General features: G+C 40.0%; 1 protein-coding gene across 4 annotated transcripts in view; it reads right to left on the bottom strand.

The window, feature by feature from the left end:
* USP25 (ubiquitin specific peptidase 25) overlaps positions 1 to 20,512 on the bottom strand; it is a 153,326-nt gene that overhangs the window by 124,755 nt on the left and 8,059 nt on the right. Inside the window, exon 1 of one of the 4 annotated variants that reach the window (XM_054542842.2) lies at positions 18,510 to 18,624. The exons of 2 other annotated variants lie outside the window; for them this stretch is intronic. The gene's annotated coding sequence lies outside the window, so the exon portion shown is untranslated. Of the gene's footprint in view, positions 1 to 18,509; positions 18,625 to 20,512 lie in introns of those variants that run through there. One more of the 4 variants, XM_054542843.2, reaches the window with a different exon arrangement.

The raw sequence follows: 20,512 nt of genomic DNA, 5'->3' as shown, positions 1-20,512 counted from the left end.
TGTTCTTGTGATGGTGAGTAAGTGTTATGAGATCTGATGGTTTTGTAAAGGAAAGTTCCCCTGCACATGCTCTCTTGCCTGCCACCATGTAAGATGCACCATTGCTTCTCCTTTCCCTTCTGCCATGATTGTCAGGCTTCTGACAATGTGGAACTGTGAGTCTATTAAACATCTTTTTCTTTATAAATTACCCAGTCTCAGGTATGTCTTTATTAGCAGCATGAGAACAGACTAATACACTGGGTAATTCATAAAGGAAAGAAGTTTAACAGAATCATGGTTCCACATGGCTGGGAAGGCCTCACAATCATGGCTGAAGGTGAAGGAGGAGCAAAGGCATATCTTACATGGTGGCAGGCAAGAGAGCATCTTCAGGGGAACTGCTCTTTATAAAATCATCAGATCTTGTAACACTTATTCACTATCATGAGAACAGGATGGGGGAAACTGCCCCCATGATTCAATTATTTCCACCTGGCCCCTCCCACGACACATGGGGATTATGGGAACTACAATTCAAGATGAGATTTGGTTGGGGACACAAAGCCTAACCATATCACTCAGTCTCAGGTATGTCCTTATAGCAGCGTGAGAACAGACTAATACAAACCCATGTCCTTCCATTAAGAAAGTAGTTCTCAAACTTTAATGTACAGAAGGATGACTCCATGAGTTTGTTAATAATGAAGATGTCCAGGCCTCATCCCCAGAGATTGATTCCAGAGGGTCTGGGTTAAGGTCTAGGGATCTGCATTTTAATAAGCACTTCAAATGATTTTGATGCAGATCAACTTAGAAGCAGAGTCTCAGTTAAACATACAACTATTTATTTTTAAGTGAAAAATATATAATCTATACAGAAGTTTTCCTTACAAAATCATATTATGCTAAAGCAGAATACAAAATAGTACATACACAAATAACCACAAAGTAAAATACAAACACGAATATAAATCCCAGAAAAGATTACACTGCCTATGCTAGCCTCCCAATTCTCCCATCCCTGTATCTATACTCTGCCACTTTTACTTCCTCACACATGATGTATTTCCTTTTGTCACGGATGATGGGATTTGACCAATGGCATGTTAGCAGCCAGCATGCAAGCAGACATGAAACTACCTGCATCGCTAGACTTGTCCAGTTGAACTTCTGCAACCTGCTTAAGAAGAACATGACTTGGTAGCCCACTTGCCTAAGAAAAATGAGGTACATGTGAAAAAAGTCAACCCAAATCTTGGTAGCCCACTTGCCTAAGAAAAATGAGGTACATGTGAAAAAAGTCAACCCAAATCTGAGTGTGAGTGACAATATTTTGGTATGCCACTGGGTTTTGAGCTGGTTTCTTATGGTGGTTTGATAAAGTGCAATAAGAATACTGTGAGTATATTATGGAGAACAGCAAGGTCTTTGAAACTGTTATTTTGCTGTTTTATTATAAATTCAAACAAATATCCTAGAAAAAAATCAGGTGTATCTCTAGCATGGTTCATGTTTTCACAAATCTTGACTGAAAATGAAACAATGAAAGGAACTGGTGATCAGGGAGAAGACCAGGTGGAAAAGAAAAAAAAAAATGGTGAAAGAATTTTCTTAGCTAAACCTAGGTAGAGAGAAATGGGAAGAGGTGAGCAATGAGAAAAATTCTAAGTTTAAGTTAGAGAAGCCAACTCATTTGCAAAGTTTTTTTCCCTTTGTTACTGGCATCTTCCAGTTGTGTTTTTCCTGTATTTGAAACCCTGAACCTTCATTTCCTGCAATTATGTGGGGGTTTTGTTGCCATTTCTGTTGTGATTAAGACCCTAGTCTGTTTTTCAAGGTTTGTACCTTCCCATTTATGAAACTTCTGATCTGTGATACGCCCTGATCCTCAACTGGAAATGTCCTAAATATGGTCGTCTCCTTGACCAGCAATTCCAAATCCAAGGTGGTTCCCATCCAATCCACTTCCATATCTAGAGCTCTTTTTCTGGGCTCTGAGATGCTCCTTGTATGGATTTTTTTTCTCTAGTTAAGTATAGGGAGGTGGGTTCAACCTCTTCCCACTGCTAAACCAAAGGGGCAAGATGCAATGTCCAAAGAGATTCAGTTACTTGCAAACACCACAAAAATTAATAAGCAAAGAAGTCAAGATTACCTACAAGTCTTCAGATTCCTTCCTGTTATTTTTACTGCACAATAACATCCTTAAGTGTCTACTATGTGCAAAATACAGTACTATGCACTTCAGGTATAAGAAAATATTGGTAATTTCAATATAAACTAAAAATCTGAGAGTTCCATAGAAATTCTTTCCCTTCTCAGGTGACCCCACTTAATGCTAGGTCTTTTTAAAATCTGTTTCAGTAAAGAGGGCATATTTAACATCAGTATAACTTTTTGAGGATGCAAAAAAAGGGATCACTGGCCCAAGACAAGGAAAGAAAATATGAATTTATTATACTCTTGCTGTGTATCAATGTTGAGGTTACGAAAACAATGCCCCAAAGTATGGCATTCTGGCTTGCTGAGTGCTCTGAACAAAAGCAATTGAAAGGACTCAGAAGCAAGGTCTCTCTCCAACATTCTCCTGCCTCCCCGTTTTCACTTCCGAAGCACAGGGAGAGATTTTCTCTGAAGTTCCCTTATCTGACTGAGGGATGTTCATCCAGAAGGAATGAAATTGTCTTGGATAATTCCCTGGAATCTATACAAACTAGAGAAGATTAACTCCTATAGCAGGAGAGAAAACTAAAAATTGCCATGCCCCTGGGCATACCATACCCAGACAGACTTTTCACCTATTCTTTTGACTATTCTTCTAAGGGCTATTTGTTACCTCAGAGACTTTATATAACAAAGACAACTTTTGTTTGCAGTACAGTTCTGCCCCTCACCTTCCCAAAATATTGCCACCATCTCTCCCAGAGCCCAGAAGAATTTTGTTCCAGGTCATCGTCTGCTCTTCAGGCACACTCATCTCCCCTTGAAATCATTTACTCTTCCTCTAAAATTGCCTGCATCCTCCACTCCTCCCTTTATGAAGAGGGGATTTAGGCTTCAATCATCTGGCCCTTTTTAGAGCCTCATTTTTTTTTGTAGCTCCCACCCATGCTTGCATGTCAATAAATTTGTATGCACTTTCTCTTGCTAATCTATTTACTGTCAGTTTATTTCAGCACTCAATTAATCAAACTTTCAGAGTGAAGGTTTAAACTTCCCTATACCAGACTGTTTCCAACGTTTCCAATATATACTCTCATTTAATACACACATACACACACACCCTCTAGAAAGTTACTCTCATTTTATAGCTAACAGAGACTTCAAGACATTAGTAAGTGCAGAGACAGGGTTGAAACTAGGTCTTTCAAATTCCATGTCCTTGCCATATTTTCTCAACTCTAGGATATCTAACAGTGGAGATTAAAGATTCAATAAAAAATGGAAACTCAGTGCAAAAATCCACTATTATGTTGATGTAAAATACTTATAAAATGGTAAAAGAAAACTAAAGCACCACTGACGACAAAGGAGAAAAAAAGTTTGTGTTAAGCAGTGGGTGACTCATTAAGTCAGTCCTTGGCTCCTTCAGCTAAATTTCCAAATATAAATGAAACTTGGTTCAGGAAAAGAAAGTCAAAGGTTTCCATCCTTCGGGATAGGTGTAAGGCGGGGGGAGCAACTCTTAGAATGACCTCTAAAAAAACCTTCCAAATTTTCTAAGAATAGAGGAAAAAAAAAAAAACCTGATAGAAACTCCAAAGGCATTCTTAAACTTCAGAATCACATGCACTGCTAAGCACCAAATGAAGGCATTTCAAAGTTACCTGTCGATGACAGGATTAATTCATTATACTGTCTTTAAAGTGAGTAATCACACACACATCTGATTTTGCAAAAAACCTCTGCATCTACCTGATAACACTACACTGCTCTAGCTCATGTTCTCTTACCATAAGAAACCTCTAATACTTACTGTCCAAGAATTTCAAGTACATAACACATCCTTCATGTTTGTGAGTCCAAACCAGTCTCTAAATAGCTAGAAAGCAAAGAAGAAAAAAACCTCGAGTCATGTTTTTCTTGTTAATCTGTAAGCCGGATCTTTCATTTCCCTCAAATGTAATATTCTATGACTTGTCTGAGGAATTTTCCCATAGTATAGTCCTTCTCACAGCTTAAAGGACCTCTGCATGCTAGAGTCCCTACCTCTGTCCCCAGCATTACCTTGCTTTGCTTTCCCCCTGGCATTCTTCTTCCCTCTCCTTCATTCAGGGTCTACAAAACACCATTCTCCTTCATAATGCAAAGGTCTCTGCACATGTAGGTGCCTTCTGTGAGACTCACCACAAATTATAATAATACACTATGGTTAATCACAAGGTAAATCCAAAGACGACAAGAACTCTTAAACCTCAGAAGCACGTGCACTAAAGCACTGCTAGGCACCAAATGGTAATCACTTCAAAGTTATCAATGAGAGCATAATTCGTTCATCACTGTACTCCTGGTACATACATATAATGCCTGGCACATGGTAAGCAATCAACATTGACTGAATAAATGAATACAGCAGAGCCTGCAGATGTGAGCTGGAACAAGCCATATCACAAGACAAGCTTATCCACAGAAAAGAGGCACTAACTCATTATTGGAGATGGGAATGCTGGGGCTCAGGACACACCACCCCCAAATAAGACTGCAGGAACTAGAATATGCCACCCAAAAATATACTTCTTTGGCATATTTTGAGGTAGTTATTTTGAGAAACTGCGGACACAAGAGTAACCTTGAAAAACTGTCCTTTTGTGAAAAAAAAATCCATTTTTAAAGGAAATCGGCATTAGAAAAAGTATCTGTATCAGCAAGAGGGCTGCAACAACTTTTATTACTTGAGCGACTTTTTATCTACACAAGACACCCTTTATTCACCATGCATTTCCTCCCCACCCTCTCATAACTTGTGTTGCCACCCCTCCCAGAAGCCCCAAACCCCTATCACTTTTTGTAGCTCTGGATGCTACATAAGCTTCAATCATTGACCCTTCTTCAAGTCTCTTATTTTGTGGGACTCCTGTAAGTACCTATGTAATTCAAATGGGTTTTCTCCTGTTAATCTGCCTCTTGTCAATTTAATTTCTAGTCCAGTGAAAGAACCTAGAAAGGTAAAGAGAAGCCATTTTTTTTTCCTCTCATACAGGAACAAGAAGCATACATATATCAGGCCAACTAATAAGCAAATTTTCTAATTCTTCTAAATTGAAGAATTCTTCTAAATGACATAAGTCAGGCCCACTTACTAAGCGAACTTTCTACACTCCTACATTCCATCTAGAATTTCCTAGTTCTGGTCCTGTCAATCTCACTTGAAGGTTTGTATAAAATATATAATATTACTGAAATTCCCTATTGCAAATAATCTATATAACAGTCCCATGAATGTGTAAGCAGACAAGGAGGGTCCCCGGGGACTACAGGAATTTAATCAACTTGAGTAACTGGCCTGTTTACAACCTCCTACCTTGCCACCTGTTTTTTCCCAAACCCTGTGAGGAATGAGCTCACTTAGTTGGAGCCAGCTCCTGACAGACCCTGGCAACATGCAGATGAACCCAAGTGAACTTTCCTCATTATCATGCTAAAGTCAGCACCCTGGGGGGAACCATAGCTTCATTACCATAACACGTGACCTACCTGCTGGCATGGTGACTCACTGCATCTGCACCACTGGGACCCTTCCTCTACATGTGACGTCACACCCTCTCCCCTCTCCATCACCCCATAAAACCTCCCTGTCACTTTCCCTAGAGGCGACAATGCTCTAAAGAATACTCCGAGTATTCTCCTTATTTGTGACAAGTAGTAAAACTCCTACTGACCAAAACCTGCATTCTCTTGAAGAGTTGTTTATTACTCACCAGGCAACTAATCCTGGTTTTCAAGTTTTTGGGGGATAACAAATGGTTCAGGTATGCTGCATATCCTACTGTCACAGATTGAAGCTTTTCTCAATCTTTTTGGATTAACAGCACTTTAGCATTAAAATAAATTATTCATATATCTCTATGGGCACATAAATCTGAAGGTATACCCTTTCCATTAAAGCTTAAAAATGCCAAGAATTCTAAATTTTAAGTCTCTTCCTACTTTTTATAGAATTCCAGAGCTAAAACATTAAGCATTCATGTAATCCAGAAAAAGGAAATGAGATACTTTATGAGAAATAGCTAGCAAAGAACAATGGATATAGTTAGTTCTAGATAAATGATGGTTTCCACCCTCCCTTGCCGCAGAGTCCTTTTTCCTACCTGTTACCCAACCTTTCAACCATATCTGCATCATGTTTATGACCCTTAAGAGTATTCCCCATCTGGGCCAGGCACAGTGGCTCACGCCTGTAATCCCAGCACTTTGGGAGGCCAAGATGGGTGGATCACAAGGTCAGGAGTTCGAGACCAGCCTGACCAATATGGGGAAACCCTGTCTCTACTAAAAATACAAAAATTAGCCAGGCATGGTGGCAGGCGCCTGTAGTCCCAGCTACTCAAGAGGCTAAGGCAGGAGAATCGCTTGAACCCGGGAGGTGGAGGTTGCAGTGAGTTGAGATCGCGCCACTGCACTCCAGCCTGGGCGACAGCAACTCCATTTCAAAAAAAAAAGGGTGCAGTGGCTCACGCCTGTAATCCCAACACTTTGTGAGGCCGAGGCAGGCAGATTACCTGAGGTCAGGAGTTCGAGACCATCCTGACCAACATGGTGAAACCCCATCTCTATCAAAAATACAAAATTAGCCACGCGTGGTGGCGCAGGCCTGTAATCTCTGTAATCGGGAGGCTGAGGCAGGAGAATAGCTTGAACCCAGAAGGCAGAGGTTGCAGTGAGCTGAGATTGCACCATTGTACTCCAACCTGCACAACAAGAGCAAATCTCAGTCTCAAAAAAAAATTTTTTTAATTAAAATGTAAAAGAGTATTCCCCATCCCTATTAATTAGTAGATAAATACATCATGAGTAGAAACTCTAAATGTATTTCTCCCAAAAAATATTGTTACTCAGCACCATAAGCTAAGTTCACACAGAGTTAAATACATTTCTAAATAAGAACACAACACCAGGAAACATGGTTTCTATGGGAACATGTATTTTCAGTTCCAAAAACCCAACTTGCAAAATCTTTTGGAACACAGTCTGTTTTTAAATTAGAGTGCCTACATTCTGGAAAACAAGTAGGTAAACAAAACTTTTATGAATCAAATCATATCCTTGAATCACTATGTCTGCAGTTTAAATAAAATATGTATTTAACTTGTTGTTGATGCTAATAATCAGATTCCTATTATAGCTCTCTTGTCCAATTAAATCTTTATGCATCTCTAGGTTCTGTACTTGTTTGCCTAATTAGCTTATAATCCAAAAATAAACTCCCTTATACTAATAAAACAAAATAAACATGCTCTAAGTAGAACTCTGAAACTGGAATACTATATAATTCCTAGCAGTTATATTTTTCACAATTCCTTAAAGCAAATACAGTTTTTGGTCACGCTAATTACTTATATAATATGTCCTGTGGTCTCTTGGAAACTCCATTCATCTAGATACAATAAAGCACATACTCTACACCACTTCAAAAGAGCTACTGACAGGAATGTCCCAAGCTACAGCACTTCTGCAAACTGCTCTGCCATCCAGTGGGCTCCATTCACAACCTCTCCAACAAGAAATGAATCTCTCAGAATCTTGGGGCTTCTAAAGGGCCTCTCCCAAATTCATTTCTTACTTTAGAGTTCTCTTTACCCTTTAGCAGCCAATCATCTGTTCCTAGTCAATACTTCTTTATACCAAATCTCCTTTGTTCTACTTTTTGTCCTTTTTTTGTCCTCACTGGACCCTGATACAAATTCCTTGAAAACAATTTTTGTATACTAACAGTGTATTAATAATATAATTCTATAGTTTTAAGAGAAAAAAAGGGCCAGGCGCAGTGGCCGATGCCTGTAATCCAAGCACTTTGGGAGGCAGAGGCAGAGGCAGGCGGATCACAAGGTCAGGAGATTGAGACCATCCTGGCTAACACGGTGAAACCCCATCTCTACTAAAAATACAAAAAATTAGCCAGATGTGGTGGCAGGCGCCTGTAGTCCCAGCTACTGGGGAGGCTGAGGTAGGAGAATGGTGTGAACCTGGGAGGCGGAGCTTGCAGTGAGTCGTGATCACGCCACGGCACTCCAGCCTGGAAGACAGAGCAAGACTCTATCTCAAAAAAAAAAAAAAAAAAGAATTAGGGGAAAAAGTTAACCATATACGCTGAGCATTATCATAGAACTACTATTTACTGAACACTTATTAAAAGGATATAAGGGGCCGGGCACAATGGTTCATGCCTGTAATCCCAGCACTTTGGGAGCCTTACGCGGGTGGATCACCTGAGGTCAGGAGATCGAGACCAGCCTGATCAATATGGTGAAACCCCATCCCTACTAAAAATACAAAAATTAGCCGGGCGTGGTGGCATGCACCTGTAGTCCAGCCTACTCAGGAGGCTGACAAAAGAATTGCTTGAACCAGGGAGACGGAGGTTGCAGTGAGCCGAGATTGTGGCACTTCACTCCTACACTCCAGCCTGGGCAACAGAGTGAGACTCTGTCTCAAGGAAAAAAAAAAAAAAAATACACACACACACACACACACACACACACACACACACACACACACACACACACACACACACACACACACACACACACACACACACACACACACACACACACACACACACACACACACACACACACACACACACACACACACACACACCCCCACTGGAGATTTCATTAAGGTATAATTGATTAAATCATTGGCCATGGGTGACTGAGCTCAATCTGCAGCCCCTCTTCCCTCCCCGGATGCTAGACTGGGGTTGAAAGTTCTCGCCCTCTAACTACAGTGGTAAAGAGTACCCACCCTGAAGCAGAAGCTACACAGCCTCTCCTCCCCCAACACCCAGACCCACGCCACTCATCTGATTAGCACTGACTAGAGAGTAAATTCCAAAGGCTTTAGGGGCTCCATGCCAGGAACAAGGGAAAAAGACCAAATATTTATTATTATATCACACTCAGCCAAATAAAACCATGTGTAGATAACAGAAGGCACTAAATCATTTAAGATCTGTCCTTGCTCATAGACTTCTCTTTACTTGGAATAACACTTCGACCTGCCTACAAATCTTCAACAGTTTATTTCAGCTATTATCTCCTTTATAAGATCTTTCCTAGTCTTCCTAGATCCTCTTAGTTCTACCTGCAAATACTTTAACTTTCAACATTATCTGTGCACCTCTGGCTCTAGCTACTACCAATTTAAAAGCTTTTTGTATGTTATTTCTCAATCTGCTTAAAACAAAGAATACACAAATGAACGGTCATGATACTGAGTGATGACTAAGCAGAAATGTACACATGCAATTGAAAACCTAAAACTGGAATTTATGTGAAGATGTAACATTACACTTATTTTCAATACATATACTTGATAGTAATGAACATATATGACTCGGAAAATATATAATCTCTCAAAGATAAAGCTTGCAAAGAAATCAGAAAATCAAAGACAAACCTTGGAAAATTCCCACAGATAAGCAGAAACACATACTAGCAATAAAGCAATACTCAGAATACAATTATTACTTCAGTATAAGAATACTATTTCACAATGTCTACAAAAGCAGTTACCACGCTGCATAGTATGTCACTCTCTTGATGGCCCAGGCACTCATATATGTACACAAGGCAAAGTACTCACAAGTTCTGATATTTATTTGGCACTAACTTAAAGGTAAACTATAATTGTTAACTCTTATTCACAGCAAGTGTATCTTACTCTACACTAAATCACACAACCTGTTCAGTTCAACATGGAAATATCGGCATTTACTGAGCTTAAGAAAAAAAAATTAAAAAAAAAAAACCACTTAGGAGCATATCTGTTACAGTTTTACAATAAAAAGACAAAAATACCACTCACTCTACAATAATGGTTATTAATTAGGTATCAACTCAGAAATGTAGTATGGTTGACAACAGAAATAAAATTTACTCCCAAAAGCTTAACATATTACAATATCCTGAAATACATATACTGATTTCCTTAGTTGAAGCCACAAATGCCAAATTAGCTTCTGCAAAACGCTGCCATCTGTCAAATTAAGCTAACCTTGTTATTCTGAATTTCTCCAGTTTTGTAGTTTTGTTTACCTTTAAGTTACTAGTTGGTTTTTTATCTTATTACATAAGAGATACCCAACAGAACATTATAAATGTATGCCTAGTTTATATTTAAACAAGTTTCAGTAAAACCAAAATAAAAATATTTTAATTTTGCTGAGCACAGTGGCTCATGCCTGTAATGCCAATGCTTTGGAAGGCCAAAGTGAAAGGCTTGCGTAACACCAGGAATTCAAGACCAGCCTGGGAAACAGAGCGAGACCCCATCTCTACAAAAAAAAAAAAAAAAAAACAACTAAAAAATACCTGGGTGGATGATACACACCTGTAGTCCCAGCTACTTGGGAGGCTGAGGAGGGAGGATAGTGTGGGCCCTGGAGTTTGAGGCTGAAGCAAGCTATGATTATGCCACTGCACTCCAGCCTGGGCAACAAAGCAAGACTCTGTCTCAAAAATGTATTTTTTAATTCAAGGGCGAGAGTTCCTGACACCTGTTTTTCTTTAAAATGGTCCCAAATGAAGAATTCAAAAAGTATACATACTGTTGTCAGGTAGAGTATTAATGGGAAGGAGGAACTGTTCAATAAAGTCGCTGGTTCTCCAGAGGGGAAAAATAAATTCTGACATCTACTCAAACATGCAAAAATCAAACCCAAGTGGTATGAAACTTAAACCCTGAATGAAGACAAATTAAGAAAACACTTAGAGGGCAATAAATGAGACTATCTTTGTGAAACAGGACATGGAAGTTCAAATATTAAAGGAAGCTAATTATATATGAAACTAAATTAAAAATAAAAATGTCTATTCATGAAAGAACACAGAATAAAAAGACATCGTGAAAACAGAAAATATTTGCAAAACATATACAGTAGTTTCCCCTTATCTCTTGTTTCACTTTTTGAAGTTTCAGTTACCAATGGTCAAGTGTAGTCCAAAAATATGAAAAGTTCCAGAAACGATGTTTTAAATTGTGCACTATTCTGACTGAGTGCTGTGCATAATGAAATTTCACTCCATGCCACCCACATGAATCTTCCCTTTGTCCAACATATCCACACTGTGTATACTACCCACTTAGTAGTCAGCAGCCATCTCAGTTATCAGATATTTTGAAAAAGACTACATTCACACAACATTATATTATCATAGTTGTTCTATTTCATTACTAGTTATTGTTGTTAGTCTCTACTAATTTATAAATTACCTAATTTATAAATTAAACTTTATCACAGGTAGGTATATATAGGAAAAAAACTATATGTACTATATAGTTATATAGTGCCTAATTTATAAATTAAACTTTATCACAGGTATGTATAGATAAGAAAATACTATATTCTATATGGTATTTTCTTATCTATATAGTATTTTCTTAACTATATATTCTATATACTATATTCTATATAGTATTGAACCATACTATATACGGTATACTATTTCAAATATTTTGAAAACATATACAGTACGTTATATGAATGTAGTCTCTTTCAAAATATACTCTACATATGGTTCAATACTAGCCACAGTTTCAGGCATCCACCGGGGGTCTTGGAACACATTCCATGAGAGCAAAGGTGGACTACTATAAACAGAAAAACAAAAGTAGTCTCTAAACCATAAAGAACTACCTCAAATCATAAAGAAAAAGATAAATAGCCCAAAAGAAAAAACAGGCAAGAGAAACAAATGTCAATTTCACAGAAAAGAATCACAGTGGACCATAAATATATAAAAAGATATATAAACAAATAGTTTAACTGTAGAATGGTTAAGCTGTAGTATATCTACAAGTATAAATGAACAATAACACAACATTTTTAACAAAATAAGAAGTGCAACAATTAAAATCATACTTAGTAGTAAAAGACTGCTTTCCATACAAAATCGGGAACAAGACAAAGATGTCTGTCATTACCACTTCTATTAAATATTTTAGAGAAGACCCCAAAAAGTACAATTTTTAAAATGAATAAAGGTGGCAAATAAAGTTTTTAGAATAAGTGAATTTTGCAGAGTCACAGATACAAGCTTCATACAGAAAAATCAACCACATTCCATATACCAGCAAAAAACAATTGGAATAAAAACTAAAAACTGCTGGCAGGGCACACTGGCTCACAACTGTAATCCCAGCACTTTGGGAGGCCGAGACTGGAGGATCATGCTGTCCAGAGATCAAGACTATCCTGGCTATAACACAGTGAAACTCCATCTCTACTAAAAATACAAAAAATTAGCCGGGTGTGGTGGCACACACCTGTAGTCCCAGCTACTAGGGAGGCTGAGGCAGGGGAATCACTTGAACCTGGGAGGCGGAGGCTGCAGTGAAAGTGAGACTGCATCTCAAAAAAAATAAAAAAATAAAAATAAAAAATACCACTTACAATAGCATCAAAAAAGTCAACTCTAACAAAAGATATGCAAAGACTTTTAAACTGTTAAAAAATAAAACCTAAATAAATGGAGAAAAATATGTGTTCTTGGATTGAAAGGCTAAAATACTGTAAAGATGTCCAGTCAGAATGAATCTATACATCCAACACAATCCCACTCAAAAATCCCAGAAGGCTCTTTGTCCAACTGTTCAAAATGCCTCAGAATTGTATTTGGAAATACAAAAAATTCTAGAATAGCCAAAACAAATTTCTAACAAGAACAAAGTTGAAGACTTTACATTTACCCACTTCAAGGCACATTTCAAAGCCACAGTAATCAAGAAAGTATGGCACAGCGTAAAGATAGAAAGGAACTGAGTTCAAAAATAAACCCATTCATACATGGTCAATTAATTTTCCATAAAGACACCAATATAATTCAATGATGAAAGGACAGCTTTTTCAAAAATAGGTGCTGGGACTAGATAATACACATGCAATAAATGAACCCTGACTTAGTGACACCTCAGAACACACACAGAAATGAATTCCAAATGGATCATAAACCTAAAATGACAAACTTCTAGAACAAAACACAGGGAGAAAAAATTTACAAACTGAGTTTCAAGAAAATGGTTAAAGTAGCCGGGCGTGGTGGCTCACGCCTGTAATCTCAGCACTTTGGGAGGCCGAGGCGGGTGGATCACCAGAGGTCGCTAGTTCGAGACCAGGCTGGCCAACATGGTGAAACCCTGTCTCTACTAAAAATACAAAAATTAGCTGGATGTGGTGGTGCATGCCTGTAATCCCAGCTACTCAGGAGGCTGAGGCAGGAGAATCGCTTGAACCTGGGAGGTGGAGGCTGCAGTGAGTGAGATCATGCCATTGCACTCCAGCCTGGGCAACAAGAGTGAAATTCCGTCACAAAAAAAAAAAAAAAAAAAAAAGGAAAATGGTTAAAGTACTAACCATAAAAGTAAATTAAACGATCAATATTAAAATACTTCAACTTCAAAGAAACTGTTAAGAAAATGCAAATACAAGCCACACATTGGGAGAAAGTATTTGTAATTACATATACATGATAAAAGACAACGAAAATATAAAGAATTCCTACAACTCAACAGCAAGAAGATAACCCAACTAAAAAATTGGGAAATAATCTTAACATGTTAAAAAGAAGACATAAAAATGGTCAATAAGGAAAAGACAGAGGCCCTGGGTTACTAGTAGCTCTCCTGCAACATCCCCTGCCTGCCTCCCACATCTCCCTCTCCCCAACCATAAAAGACGCCCCTGCTTAGAAGCTTAAGGCAGAACAGCATCAGCACTCAGGAAAAGGAGGAGGGGGAAGGGAGGGGAGAATAGGAGAGAGGAGAAAGAGAGGGAGTAGTGTGGTGGTGGGGAAGGAGGCCGTGGCCCTAAAGTGGTTAGTCAGCCCTCTCGCTTTAGACAGCAAACCAAGAGAATTCTACCCACTCTTCTGCTCATGCAAGAAATGCTTGGAAGAGCATTTACTTTCATTCAAAAGCTGCAGACCCGGCCGGGTGCGGTGGCTCACGCCTGTAATCCCAGCACTTTAGGAGGCTGAGGCGGGTGGACCACCTGAGGTCAGGAGTTCAAGACTCGCCTGGACAACATGGCAAAACCCCATCTCTAGTAAAAATACAAAAATTAGACGGGTGTGGTGGCAGGTGCCTGTAGTCCCAGCTCCTCAGGAGGTTGGGGCAGGAGAATCACTTGAACCCGGGAGGCGGGGGCTGCCATGAGCTGAGATCACGCCACTGCACTCCAGCCTGGGCAACAAGAGCGAAGCTCTGCCTCAAAACAACAACAACAACAACAACAAAAAAAAACTGCAGACCCTAGGAGGCCAAGGCAGCAAGATCACTTGAGATCAGGAGTTCAAGACCAGCCTGGCCAACATAGCAAAACCCCGTCATAAAAATTAGCCAGGCCTGGTGGCGTGCACCTGTAGTCCCAGCTACGTGGGAGGCTGAGGCACGACCATCACTTGAACCCAGGAGGCAGAGGTTGCAGTGAGTCAGATTGCACCACTGCACTCCAGCCTGGGTGACACAGTGAGACCTTTGTCTCAAAAACAACAACAACAACAACAACAACAACAACAAAACTGCAGACCCTAAGGTTTGCCTAAGCCAACACCAAGATGGACAAAAATAAAGTAATGGCAAACCCCACCAATGTTCACACAGCCCTAGGACCACACCTAGCACAGGACCCCATGACCTGAGGGAGCGGCTCTGATCTCTGTAACCCCAAAGGCCTGCAACTCCTACCCACTTCACACCATAGAAACCACAGAGCTGACCAGGGTCATCTTATATGCTGCTTTCAGCTACGCTGCTACAGTTCCACATGCTCAGGTACACTGGTGCTCTCCTCCTGGCGCCACCCAGCAAGAATGGAAACACTGTCAGTTCTGTAAGTTCCACTGTTCTAAGTGACTTCAATTCCTGCCTCACTTGGGAAGAAGCCTAGAAGCCAGTTCTGCGAATCTGCATGATGCTACCAAAATTGGTAAAGAGAGTGTCCACTGACCCCAGGAGGCCTGTGCAGAGCTGTTTCTGATAGCCACAGTAGACAAATTCCCAGGCAGGCAGGGACAGTAGACAAATTCCTAGGCAGGCGCCACAATAGACAAATTCCTAGGCAGGCGCCACAGTAGACAAATTCCTAGGCAGGCAGGGACAGGTCCCTGGTGAAACCCGACCTTCAAACCAAAGACAGTTTAAAGCCTACCAAGCTGCAGGTTCTAGATATAGATAGAGTCCACAGCTGGAGTGAAAACTTTTCTTTTTGCCTATTCTTTCCCAATTGGTTGTTTCTGAATAATGTTTTTAAACCAATTGAATGTTGCCTTTTCCAAGGCTACCTCCAGCCCACATCTCCTCATTCCAAACCTAAAAAAACCCTGGACTCAACTACAAAGATGGCTACCAGCTTTTGGGGCCCCTCTCACACAGACAGCTATCCACTTCACGTCCCCTCTCATTGTCAAGAGCTTTTATGTTGCTCAATGAAATTCTCCTCTGCCTTCCTCACTCTCTGGTGTCCACATACCTCATTATTCTTGGTCACTGGACAAAAACCCAGAACTCGCCAAACAGTGGGAACAAAAATGGCTGTAACACGCACCTGGCCGGCTCCTGGAGCTGCGGGCAGTGGGCAGGAAAAGAGCTGTTACACACTCCCATTTGCTGGACTATGGGAGTGACAAGCTGCGACCCCTCTGGGGGCCCAAACCTCAGGACCCCCCGAACTAGAACCGTAATACACCCCCATTCACGAAGCCGTGGGCAGCAGGAACAAACAAGCTCTAACACACCCCCATTCACGGAGCCGTGAGCAGCAGGAACGAGAGAGGGCTGTGGCATTCCCTGGTGGCTCAGACCTCGGGACTCCCCAGGCAGACGCTATGACACCCCCTTGGGGCTCCACGGTTGCTGCCGTCTCCAAGTTTCTGGGTTCTACCACGTTCCCCTCATCTGAATGCTGGAGTCCAGCTGTGGAAGCCACATGCGGTATACCCGGTCCCGCCATGGGCTGAGCACGGAGTGGCAGTGGTCGTGGGATCTGGGCTGGGGATCAGCTGAGAGCAGCCTGCTGGGCCGAGCAGGCAGAGCGAGCCCAGTGAGTGCAAGCAAAGCCTGGGCAGAGGAGGCACTGCTGGCCTTAGAGGTTTCTTGCTGGTGAAGTGGCACCGATAAAATCTTGTGTCAATTCTTCCCTCCAAAAATTGAGGATTTTAAACCTTAGGTAGTGGACCACTTGTTTCCTTTCTTCTGTGCTCATCCTCAGCTCTGCCCAGCTCCAAAGCCTTTCTCCAAAGCCCCATGGGAAAACTTCAGGGCATTCTTGATCAGACACCCAGACCCAGCCCAGAGGCCTCACACGAAGACAAAGAAAACCCCAGAACTTCAGCCCAGTGTTTCTGTAGCTCCCCCTTAACTGACACATTTGATTATGCATGTATTCTGGCATGAATTAAGACACAAAACTTTTGTATATGTGAATGCACAGTTGGTTTGCATATTGGTGTTACCATAACAAGCCCTGGCCACTAATGGTCCATCATTCCTGACTCCTCTCTGCAAACCCCTCCCCAATACATCTATCCCACTTCCGTGAGGAGGTAGCTCCCAGCTCTGCAGACAATTCTGCCCTGATGACCTAACGACCTCTCACCACACACCACCCATTTCCAGACTGAACAGCAAAAACAAAAACCCAACAGATACAGTGGGGTTTTTCCAATGCAGATTCCTCTTCTTCCCTGTCTTCAGACAGATGAAAAACTGTAAAAAAAAAAAAAAAAAAAAAAAAGGAAGTATCTTTCTGCCCAATTTCTGTCTAATTTACTTACCTCGCCACAGTTCATCCCACCCCTGCAACTGCACCATGTTCTTTTCAAACTTCCAACCCAATTAAAATGTGAAATTATTTTTGTACACTGTGTAATAAAATATGCATCATAAAGATTTCTCATGTATGTGTGCAATTAATTGTTAAAGAGATAAATTTAATATTTACTTTGAGGCATGATGAAGAAATGAGTTCCCATTTTTCAGCAATGTACCTTTTTATCAGGTATTAGTTTAAACAAGCAAACAAAAAAAAACTGTGCAATCTCAATCTGTTTTGTGAACATATTAGCACTTGGTCCTGGAGTGTTTTACCTTTAGCTACATCTCTGACATTTTTGCCATTTTAAGACTTGGAAGAATGCAGCTATTGTCATTGCTATCATGTAGGAGTGTTAAAACTGGATAATGTGTGAGTAGTAATGTTAAAAAAAAACATCCTCAAACTGGCCAACAAGCACATGAAAGATGTCCAAAATCATTAGTCATTAGGGAAATACACAATTACTACCACAATGAGGTACACTACATATTCACCGAATGGCTAAAACATAAAAGATTAAAAATGCCAGGTGCTGGCAAAAATGTAGACCACCTGAAATTCTCCTATATTGCTAATGAGAATGTACAATGAGACAATCAATTTGGATAACAATGTAGTATTATAACAATTCTACACCTATGTATTTGCCCAAGAGAAACAGAAATACATCTCAAAGACCTGCTTACAAATGTACACATAACATTATATATGGGTCAAAAACTGGAAAAAAAAAAACAAAAGTACATCAAAAGGTACATGAATACACAGATGTGAGAATACTTATATATTACTCCACAGTAGAAAGAAACACATTGATACATGCAATAAAACATGGGTGAATCTCAAAAGCATTTTGCTGAGCAAAAGCAGTCAGATGCGAGAAAAAAAAAAATTTGGTATAAACAAATCTATTTATGTGAAGACCCAGAACAGCCAAAACTGATCTACAGTAATAAAAATCAGGTCAACAGTTGCCTGAAATAATGGGGGTGTTGATAATAAATGAGAAAGGTGACACAGGACAAATTTTGTGGAGTGACAGAAATGTTCTGTATGGCCAAATTCATCAAATTACACACTTCCAGTGTAAATCATACCACGATAACATTAACCTGAAAAAAGTCAAGATAGCAGTAGTGTGGGGGCGGGGGGTGGTGTAGAAAAGAGGGACAGTATGAATGAGGAACAAAAGAAATTTCCAGGACAATAAGATATTCTATTTCATGTCTAAAACAGTACAAAGAATAGTAATCTTAATATATTTAAGTTGTACATAAGTTTTCATATGCTATGGGTTAGCCCCTCCAAAAAAATCCTATAGGAATTATTCATACACAAATACACACACACACACCAAAAAAAAAAAAAAAAAAAAAAAACAGCCAGAAAGAAACAGGAAGATTACAACTTTGGCATGTACAATCACTTTCCAACTCCTTAATGCATCGATTCAACTTATTTGTGCCCCCAGGAGTAAAAGGGACAAGTATCCCACCTAGCCACCTGAAGCCTTGGGTTTCCATAGAGATGTTGGCCAGAAAAGCCTGAGGGAGGAGACAGCTCCTCTACAAGGAAACATGTTGCTGCACTGATGGAGAGAAATACCTGAAACAAAAAAAAACAATGTCTGTTCAAAGACCCTGCTTCCATATTAAATTTGGTGTATTGTGATAATTCAATCCCTAAAGGACCCCTGCAGTCAATTTACACAGTGCTCAAGGCACTTTTATCTCTAAGAATACTAATTAACTTCAACCAGTGATCCTCAAACATTAAGTGCAGAAGAATAATCTGAGATTCTTATTAAGCATGCTTTAGCCCAACCCTCAACATCTTGAAACAATAGGTCTAAGGTGAGGCACAGAAGTCTGCACTTATAGCAAGCACTACAGATAATTAAGACAGTCCACAAAAACCATATTATAAGAAACTCTGATCTAAACCTATAGTAACAAGACTAAGGAAAATATCGCTGGGCATTTAAAATATCCAGCAGTTCAGAGAACCAAAAACTAAAAATAAAGCAGATGGTCTGTACTGAAGCAGAGTTAATCAAGGGGCAAAAAAGAGAAAAACTCAAAAATTACTTATTACATACATAAAACAAGATGTCATGACAAGGATGATGTCCTTGGAAATTAAAGTCTGCCAAAATAAATGCAAGGCCTCATCCTTTTATAAATTCAACTTTCACATCATCTGCTTGCTCATATTATATAGTGACATTCCTAAACTCACTTTCACAAGCCAAATTTGGTCCTTCATACATAATAAAAATCAGTGAGTATATTGTAGGAAAAAGGCAGGCCACTGCTGCAGGTCAGTGCTTAAAGCAATTGTATGACATTAGAAAGTAAAATTATGCCAGTGTCAGGGAAAGAAAGACCCCGTAGCCACCTTACTCTAAGCACATCAGGGCAGAAATCAATGGTGGAGTGGCCCCTGGAGAAGGAAATTAGTGAGAGCCACTAATATGAAAAAAAAGTGCCCTGCCTGACTTCACAGTTCCTAGGACGATAGAGAAGAGACTGACAAACTACCAGCACCCCTCCACCACCACACCCAGGATACCTAGGGTGAAAGCTTAAACAAAGGTCACCAGTACCCAAAGAAAAAATACATGCAAGCATCACAATTGAAAATACTACAATATCTTTTAGTTAAACAGAACCTACTTTGTAAATCTGCACAACTAACACATGTAAATATTTCAGAAATGCATGAGGTACAAAAGTAGGTAACTGCCTTTTTAGATCAGCAACAACAACAAAAAAATACTCATTGTTATCACTTCTAATCAATATTTATTGGAAGTATTTGCTAGTACAGGAAAAAAATGAAAGTACAGGCACAAAAACTGAAATAATACATAAAACTTTTTAATCATGATGTAGCAGGACGAGCTGCAGACAAAACTCCTCAGACACCGAGTTAAAGGAAGAAGGGGTTTATTCTGCCGGGGACATCAGCAAGACTCCTGCTTCAAGAGCCGAGCTCCTGGAGTGAGCAATTCCTGTCCCTTTTAAGGGCTCATAACTCTAAGAGGGTGCGTGTGAGAGGGTCATGATCAAATGAGCAAGCAGGGGGTATGTGACTGGGGGCTGCATGCACAGGTAATTAGATCAGAACAAAACAGTATAGGGATTTTCACAGTGTCTGTGCAATGTCTGTAATCTATAGATAACATAACTGATTAGGTCAGGGGTCGATCTTTAACTACCAGGCCCAGGGTGTGGCCCCGGGCTGTCTGCTTGTGGATTTCATTTCTGCCTTTTAGTTTTTACTTTTTCTTTCTTTGGGGGCAGAAATTGGGCATAAGACAATATGAGGGGTGGTCTCCTCCCTTAATGATATGATCTTTTACACAGAAAGTACAAAATTGTCTCTGGAAAAGGTATTAGAAACATTTAGCAAGGTGGCTAGATATAAAATTAACATACAAAAGACCACCGCATTTGCATACACCAATAGCAAATTTTTAAAAGCACTGCCATATAA

Source organism: Pongo abelii, chromosome 22, assembly GCF_028885655.2.
Source record: "Pongo abelii isolate AG06213 chromosome 22, NHGRI_mPonAbe1-v2.0_pri, whole genome shotgun sequence".
Taxonomy (NCBI): domain Eukaryota; kingdom Metazoa; phylum Chordata; class Mammalia; order Primates; family Hominidae; genus Pongo; species Pongo abelii.
Note: the sequence above shows the minus strand (reverse complement) of the source record. Positions and strands in the feature narration are given on the sequence as shown.